This window comes from Bactrocera dorsalis, chromosome 5, assembly GCF_023373825.1.
Source record: "Bactrocera dorsalis isolate Fly_Bdor chromosome 5, ASM2337382v1, whole genome shotgun sequence".
NCBI classification, from domain to species: domain Eukaryota; kingdom Metazoa; phylum Arthropoda; class Insecta; order Diptera; family Tephritidae; genus Bactrocera; species Bactrocera dorsalis.
The window spans coordinates 6,961,260-6,970,833 of NC_064307.1; positions in this window are offsets into that span (position 1 = coordinate 6,961,260).

Consider the following 9,574-nt stretch of genomic DNA (forward strand, 5'->3'; position numbering starts at 1 on the left):
ATTATTTTATTACTAATAGGACTTTGCCGAGTGTAAACAATAACAATAAATTCAAAATAATCCCAAGCGAATTAACGTTTTTCTAAACACTTATGTACATATGTTTGTAAGATTTGTATATACACACATATCTATGTAAGTGTGAAGTGAGCTTTTTTGTAGGCACTCCTACAGTCCAATATTTTACCAGCCAGAAAAAGATCAGTTTGCAACTGGCCAACGTTAGGTACTTTGTGCCTCGGGAAGTAACCAATTTAAGTCCTGTCACCCCATCTGCTCAATATCTCTTCAGTAAGAGTTTTGGGAGCCACGGAATATGTCCCTTCTCATCCGGTTGAAGGCTGGGCGTTCGCATAGATATTTTTCGAGCGTCTCATTATCTATCCATTCTTTCTTCCCATCTTCTGAAGGTAGGATCTTAAGTCATGATGCCCTGTGATAGCCCCTACAATGTAGCTAAGTTCCATTTTACCTAAGAGTAGTAGCTTTTTGGTTTGTTCGCCATCAACACTAACCCAAAGTATCTTTGTGGTATGACATGTGTTGCTTGTGTTCCCACACCTGAGGTGTTCCTCTAGGGTCCACTGCTTCAAACAACCCTTGAAGGAGCTGAATGGCCTGTGGCAACTTAGGGGAATTTTGTCTCCAGCTGTCCCCGAGCGGGCCAGTTCGTCTGCATTTTCGTTTCCATCTATTCTTTTTCAACCAGATACCCAGATGATGTCTCCTGGTAACACAACTGCAGCTGGTGTGGACTTAGCAATGAATAGTCTTAGGCTCCTTTTCTTGGTGGACTAGTTGGGCTTCGGTTCATAGTAATTGTAAAGTATTTTATAATTAGTTGAATCCCCTATGTGCCTTATAAAATATTGTAGCAGTTCCTCTCACAGCTGGTATCATGCCGTAGACCCGCTCTGTGTTCCTCAACAATGTCTGTTACATAAAAGCTGGTCACATGAAACATTTTGCAAGCCACATATTACTTGTTTGCCGATATTGGAATAATATTATATCGAAATGGCCATAAAAGAATTTTAATAATGCACATTCAGCATGAAATATCTTTTACGGCTCTGCTGCTGTCATGCGGTCGGTGAAGACGTCGCAGTTATTATTAGCGCTGCCGCGTTTCGGTGGTCACGCAGCGACACACGGCCCGACCTAAAAGAGCTAAAGATTAACGACAGCCACTCATAAACAAACAATTAGGCAATCTCCTTCGGAACTAAGTCTCTGGATTTGCTCTACATATGTGTATGTGTGTACTACTTTGCTTTTTTATGGGTTTTTGAGTTAATATTACTACGGCGTATTACCGTTATAAATTTAAATCGGGTTATATGCCATAAATTTCTTTTTGAAAACTGGTAGCCAATACCTTCGAGTGCCGGGTAATTTTCTGATTAGCTGGACGACAAAGGGTTATAAAGTACGTTTGTTTGTCGGTGTGTATGTATGTGCATATGTATATGAAATGTGTCTTTACTGTTAGCCAAACCTACCTATCTACATATGTATGTATTTGCAACGGACTTTATATAACATGTTTAAAGTATAATTTCAAGTATTGCCCGATAAGGCGGAAGATAAATTTAGTTTGCCTGGGAGAGTCGAAATTTTTATCGACTTACTTAGATACAAACATGTACGTTGACATAACAGCGACTTAATCGGCGGCCTTCACAAGGTTCAAGTATGCAGTAAATGTATCTACTTATCTGTGTTTGTCTGCAAATAAATGTGTAGATGGGCCAATTAAGTTATGGAGTCGTAATATACACTGTGCGGCTAGCCACTAAAAGTTCAGTTGGTCTCATAAATGGCGATGAAATCTGAAAGGTCCATCGAAACATACATAAATATGGAGGCAAGTTGGTGGAGAAGTGCGAAAATGATAGTGAAATAAATATAATAAATAATTTAAAGTACAGAGGTTCTAAATATTTGCTGTATTTATGATTTAACATTCTATCAGACGCTATCATTGGTTTATCTTGGTTATATATGTCGACAGTGATTGAATAATTATCAGAATTTATGTATCAATGCTGTTATGTCATCATTTTGCTCGCACCGTATTGAGAGTGATATCGAATAATCTGGACATACTCGACAAAAATTCCGGAACCTTCAACTTTTAAAGCTCTGACCAGTCGTTTCTTCTTTTCGCAATTTGGCGCCAATTTGAGACACCAAGTGCAGCCAGGTCATTCTCCACCTGATCCCTCCAACGGAATGGACGTCTTCCTTTCGTCGAATACTTTCAGAGCTGGAGCGTTTTCATCCATTTGGCTCGAAAACTCGTAACGCCGACTCTTCAGATGCTGTTATCGTCCACGCCCCTGCACCATATAGCAGGACGGGAATAACGAGGGTGGATGGCGCAGGAGCATGCGTCTCGCCAGCGAAATTTGCAACATCAGAGACGGGCTTTTCAAGCTTATCGAATACTAAAACATCTTCCAGGCTAAAGTCTTGGCGATTAGGAAAGCGGCAGATGATCAATATATAAGTCAATATTCAGGATGCAATTAAGGTAATAATCTCACTTCACAATACGTCAGAGAATATAGAAAATAGAAGTAGGACGACAATAGATGCAGCAGCTGTCGGAAAGTCGGGTTCCAGACCACCAAGAAATTCCGCAATCGAAATAGCTGTTGAGATTGCCAAAAGCGCCATCCTTCTGGCTTCCGAACCGGTACAGGAAATACGGAAGTCACTAAAACCGATATACTATGAAATTTCTGAAAAAGCTTACCGATGAATCAGGAGATTCCGAAAGAGCTTACCAAAAGTGAGATGGAACGCCTTAAGGACATACACTATCACCAAGATTATTCGCAAAAGCACGGAAGAAAAACATGCACGGTTTTCACTCACATAGTTTTGAAAGGATTGCAGGACGGTTTTTGGTCTAAGGACTGGTTACAATCTACTGGCATCACATACGAACCGGATGGGCATAAGTAACGAAGCTATATGCAGAAAGTACAGGGACACATGCATCAGAGAGCTGTTGAAACACGTCCTATTTTTCTTGCCAGCATTAACAAGAACTCGTCCTAGACATCTGGGAGCTTGGCAGTTCAAAGGACTAGGCGTATTAACAAAATTAGATCAAATACTAGAGATTCTGTATGGAGACCATTTCAACGCAAATTCAACTGAACCTTCATCGGGTATTACTAAGGACTGGCAGGTCTATGGATGGCGTGACTACCGGCCAGTATAACTTAACTTAAAGTCCACGAAGAAGAAGAAATAGAAAATCAAACGAAATAACTATTGAAATTGAATAAAAAACGTTGTCAACTTTATTTTGGAAATTCATATCAAATTAAAAACGCAATTGATGCGAAACCGCTGTTAGAACCGTTGATTGCAATTTAGATAAGCGAGAACCTGTTGCTGCAAGCATGTTGCCAAAACATACGCTTGTTTGATGGTTCGAGTCGAGGTCTTGGCGTTGATTTATTTTCCAGGAAAGTGCACTCTAAGTACACGTGTATGTACTCATATAGTGTGTATGTATGTAAATATCAGTGTCTGTGTCTATAAATATTGCCAGAAGTAATGACCATATTTTTAGATTTTTCATTTCATTTCCTTTTTTGCAGAAACCACACAAACACTCATCTTTTTATCGGCTTGTTGCAATCAAAGGTTCTATTACGTGCTGTGCCTTTATCAGCGAGCGCGGCTGCTGAGGAATTACATCATCAGTGATAGTACTGGCTCATCAGATAGAGGGGACGCGTGTGCGCCTAATTTTCGGCTGCCTGGTGTATCTAATTGTGTGTCTACACTTAAACGGCGTTTAACTGGTTCTTTTTAGTTTTGCTTTGGGTTAGCCACGCAGCCACGCGTTAGCGAACAACATTAAAAAAAATAAAGCTTTCAGCTGACTAATGACATTATCGCATTCACAGTTCTCTATCTTGAGCATGACCAAAAATGGCGTGAGTCAGCTGACCATGACAGTTCCAAACCACTTCAGATCCGCACAAACCGACATTTTATCATGAAATAGCGACTACAAACCCAAAATCTTATTGAAATCAACACAAACACTGCAATTGTATTGCGACACGAATTTCATCATTACCGTTATGTTTGCCGGTATTATGCTTCCTCGATTTCTTCTCATTTCAATTATTTTTATTTTAAAAAAAGTTCAACACCTTGTCAGTTCTTGGGAAGGGGTTTGGTCTTTTATTTATTTGAATTTCTGCGAAATACTGATTGTAAAATAATTTGCTTTTGTTTTATAACGGTGCAATTAAATGAATTTGTTGTCTGTAGGAAGAACATGCCGTTTTTTGTGTGTCTCTTTTGCAGGAGTTTGAAAGCAGCGCAATTGCATTACCGTTTTTACAAGCTGTTATAAACATAACATTCGCATATTGCCGAATTTCATATTCCAATCGAATTGATTTTGATTGATTATGATTTCACGAATCATATTAGTCATATTCGTATCATATATCGTATTTCAATTCGAACAATTTATGACTAGATAAAGTCAATTATTCTGTATGTTTGTGCCTATAGACATGTGATTATAATTGACGCTCGTGCCTCACCAACATATAGGCCGAGCTTCACGCCTGTTTTGGGCTGTGCGTATTGACTTTATACGAAGCGTTACACTTATAAGCCGTAGGTTACTCAAACAGATGGATTTTGCAGAAGCTCCTTCTTTTTGGAACTAGATTCGAACACATTCCATGAGTTCTTGCAGTCCCAAACGCACTTTTCTGTAATTTTCGATTTTGCTTTAGATGGGAGTGGAACCACTGCCCACCTATTAGTTTTCACATACCTAAAGAGCTTACCACGGCAGTCAAAAGTATATTTGAACACACCTCCTTATGCAATAATCACATCTGTTGTAGGGATCGCCTCTTTTATTGCCTGTTCTCTGATTGTTTTCTCGGTAGTATTATAACTGGTAAAATAGAAACGTATTTCGAAGAAAAAAACTGTAAATAAAGCGCAAAATATTTACTTATTCATCAATATTTATTTTGTCACCTTCAAAGTAATCCCCATCAGGTGTAATACATTAATGCCAACTATCTTTCCAGCCCTCGAAGCACTTTTCATAAGCAATTATTTGGGATGACTTTCAGTTCCTTCAGCGAATTTTGTTTAAACTCTTCGATAGACTGAAAATGGGTTCCACAAAGCGGCTTCACATACGGAGCCAAATTTGGTGAATACGGTGGTTGATCCATGGTATTCATTGCGTTTTTGGCTTTAATCGCTCGATGCGAAGGCGCATTCTCATAGTGTAAAATTTTAGAATTGTTCTTCCACAATTCCGGCCGTACGGAACAAATTCATGATACACCAAACCGGGAATATCGAAAAAATGAGCATAACTTTGATATTTGAGCGGCTTTGGTGTGGTCTTTTTGGTTTCGGCTCGTTTTTTCCCTCCATTCCAATGATTGTTTATTTGTTTGCAAGTCAAACTCATAAACCCATATCTCATCGGCTGTTATAGTGCTCTCCATGAATGTGGGATCGGAATTCGCATGATCAATCATATCCAAAGAGACCTGTTTACGGTACTCCTCTTGAAAAAAATTAGCTTTTTCGAGGGAAGCCGAACAAGAACGAACATCAAAATCATTTGTACGAAATCGCGAGAGATGTCGAGTTCTCTTGGTTCTCTTGTCATCTCTTGTATACTTACCTGACGGACGATTTTCAAGCATCAGATCTTTAAATTTTTCAAAATTTTTATCAGTTGAACGAGGCATATCCTCAACGATCTCTCGACCGCCTTTGAAGTCTTAAGTAGCTGCTGCAAACAAGCTTCTTTCTTTTAAATCTTGGTTTTATAAGTTATTCGAGTCGAGCGCGATCTCGAACTCCGTCTAAAATGTATAGTATATTCTTAGAATACTCAAGTTCAGGAAAGCTGTCTTCACATCGGACCGAAAGCATTGGCGAGCGCCTTTCTTGAGGACCGCTCTGCAGTGCATGGTCTACAGGCTTTTCAAATGATCAATCCTCCAAGAAAAGACTTTGCCAGGAAAGATACCTTTATATTTTCTTGAAGTTTGTGCCATTTGGTTAATAAAGCTCCAATATTTGAGTAAAAGCACAGTCGAACCAAATTTTAAATTTCGGGTTTCTTTCTCTAAAACGTATTTTAACCAAAATCTAAATCTCGCCATGGAGCATAGAAATAGAGAGGTGGATGCGTTACACCACTTGACCCCAGAAGATTTTTTATGCCTTTCGGAGTTTTATCTTCATTAAGGCGTCTGTTGCCAACTGCTTCGCTCGAACTACATATAGTAAACCGTTGTAAATATTCAGACGTTTAAACTATCAAAAATGACTGACCCACAAAAGCCTGCAACAGTTGCCTACCGCTTGATGTTCGCGCTGGTGCCTTAGCAACATACGCAAAAATGTTGTTTATTTACCTTTCAGTGGCTTTGAGACTGATCATAAAAGCCAAATTGGGTTCACGCCCTACAATAATTATTTGATTGCATTATCTCTAATAGTGATGGAATTTTACCCGACGCCATATATCCACTAAGTAGAGTATCGAAATACACGCATGTGTGTTGGTGGAAGTATGCGTAGACTCTCCCCGATAAGGCGATGTGGGTGATGCGCTCGCACTGTCTCCACACACTCACGATTCCTTGGGGCCATAAATTTTTATTTCCATAACAAGCGAAATGATTGGTTCATCGTGGTCCAATTTGCTCGGCTCGGTGTGTACATATGTATGTAAGTATGTATGGATTTGTCTGGTTGAGCGCACCGAATGGGTGTGAGAAATGTTTGAAAACGTGCCGAGGTGTGTGGTGCTTGTGAGTTGTAGTTACTGTTTTGATCCCTAGCACGAGTTTCTTAATATCTCCGAGTGAGATCGCTCTTGAAGCTTCCTGTTTGGTCCGATACTGTGCTACTTCAGCCTTAAGTACATGTGTAATTCTAATTCACTTTAAAAGCACTTGGATTTATATTTCAACTACAAACAACACACACACACATGTACAATTATATACATATGTATTTGTTTGTATGTATTATATTGGCACTCAAAGCTGGCGTTGCTTTAATTTATTACTTTTGTTTACCGATTGCGTGAGTTACAGGAATTTTAATTGTCGTCGATTGAATTAGTCTCGCTGAAATCAAAATATTTTTGTTTACTTTATAACCTAAAAAAGAGAGAACATGTGTTTTAAAATCAATTGCGCCTCATTAAATGAAGTCACGTGCCTTTGAGCGGCTCGCATTATGTTTTTATTATTACTCGTATTACTACAAATAAGTGATATAAACACACACTCGTAAATTTTGCCGACATGAAGTGTCGAACAGGCAACCGAAGTCACTCAAAAGTTGGCCCATCGAAAGCTACTTCATTTGTCACTGTCCATAATGATCTACATACGTCAAAGTTAACGCGACGATTGCGATCACTCAGGAATGCGCAGAGCAAACAATTTGAAAGGAAATTTGAAACACTTATACTATATACGAGTACACAGAAATCACACAGACATAAGGTAGATCGTGAAATATGGATTTATGTTTATAAATAGTTTTTATACTCTTGGATCCCCTCTTTTGTCTCAAAATGCTTGTGCCTTACATTGGCTTTTTTCAGGCAAGGAAATGTGGTGGGGGCCCCATCTGGGCTATAGGGCGGTTGCGGAAGCGTTGGAATGCCGGCCTTGGTTAGGAAGTTTCACAAAAAGGCGGTGTGAAACGGGGCGTTGTCGTGGTCCAACTTCTAAGCTGCTGCGATGTCTTGTCAGACCCGATTGACCCTTGAATTCTTGAATACTTTCACGTAAAACTTGGAGTTGACAGTTTGTCCTGGGGGAACAAATTCATGGTAGACGTAGCCTTTGAACCCAAAAAAGACAATGAGCATCATCATCACTTTGGATTTGTTCATTCCTCCCTTTTTTGGGCGAGAAAGAAGCCGGTAAGTGCCACTCGGAATGTTGCCTCTTTGTCTTGGGATCATACTTAAAGATCCAAACGTTAATTGGGGGTCACTTTATACGTACTTAATCACGTACCTCTGCTCTACTCACGTACGGCGTGCACCACTCACAGAAACACGCGGGGCGAAAATGTTTGTCCCGACTCTCTCGGAGATAATTGTCCAGCCGCTCGTTCGTTAGTTAGGAACGCTTTCTACCGAATCCAGTCGGTGCGTGCACGCTCCGAATTACAGTCGCAGCGAAAGAAAATCAGTCCTATTACTTGCCGGACAAAACCCTGTATTATAAGAATTCCTGAGATTGTATGAAAATGGATGAAATCGTTCCCTCTCTATGTACGGTACTGTTTAAAACTACTAAATGTGCGACGAATCAATAATAAAATACGCCAGAGGCATAAAATTTACCGCCGAGATGGTATGGGAGAGCCTTAGAGGAGCCCGGGTCAAAATTGGACGATGGGGCATGACACCACCCATTTTTTAGCTGAAATCACATATCTCGAGACTTTTTACAGAAAATATGGGTAAATTTGTGAGATATACAATTGAAATTAAAATAGAATCCTTTCCTGATAGTAATACGTGTGTGTATGTTACAAATGGCTTGAATCGGCTCAATCCTTCCCTTAGCCCCCCTAATACCTAAAATAAAGATTTTCGAACTTCCGCATATATCGGCCAATATGTGAGTTAGCTTAATAAAGTTTAGAGAGGCGTATTTTTCTTATAATGCTGAATCGTCATGCTTAGAATGAAATAAAATAGGTGAAAGCTCGCCCTAGACTCCATATAGCTATCAAGCCTTATGTACTTGATGGTACTTCCCTGGATTTATTCCATGCAAGTTGCAAGTGTAGGAAATATTCGGTTCTACTAGAACTTGGCTGTTCCTTACTTGTTATCGTGTTTATTTATTTTTTTTTAAGTGTCAAAATATGTTTGTAAAGATTACCGAAATGACTCATAATCATTTCTGAGAGACCAACTTGGAAATACTAAAAAGGACAAGAGTACTGGGGTAATAATATTATTTAAACACTTTTTGATCACCAAAAGACACCAAAACAATTTGGCAGCAATAATTGCCTTCAAAAAGAGGAGTAGTAATATTAAAACTTTTAAGAAAACTTTCCAGAAAAATTATTGATATGAAAATTAAAAAAAATATGTTCTAAATCATATAAACTGATTTGTTCATTACTTGTCGGATTTGCGTTTTGTTTTGTCCTTGCATTGCCTTATTCGGTCCGTAATTAGTTTTAACTAGGAAGAAGTTAATCGGTTATTTTCAAATTTTTTTTTGTGTGGACTCAGAGGCCTTAGTTGGAGAAGTTTACAGTTAAACGCTTTCTTCTTTAAGAGAATGTTTAATTTAGTTGCAGAAAAAGTTTATAGATTTTATTGGGTTTCTCAAAGAAATCCTTCTCCGAGAAGTACATATACGAGTATAAGTTGATAAATGGGAATATTGTGTCGAATTCAATCCATGTTTACGAGAACATTTTTAAACTCCTTCTAACTAAAATTCTTCTCCTCAGTGTTGTGCGCTGAGTTTGGGAATCCCGCCACGTAAAA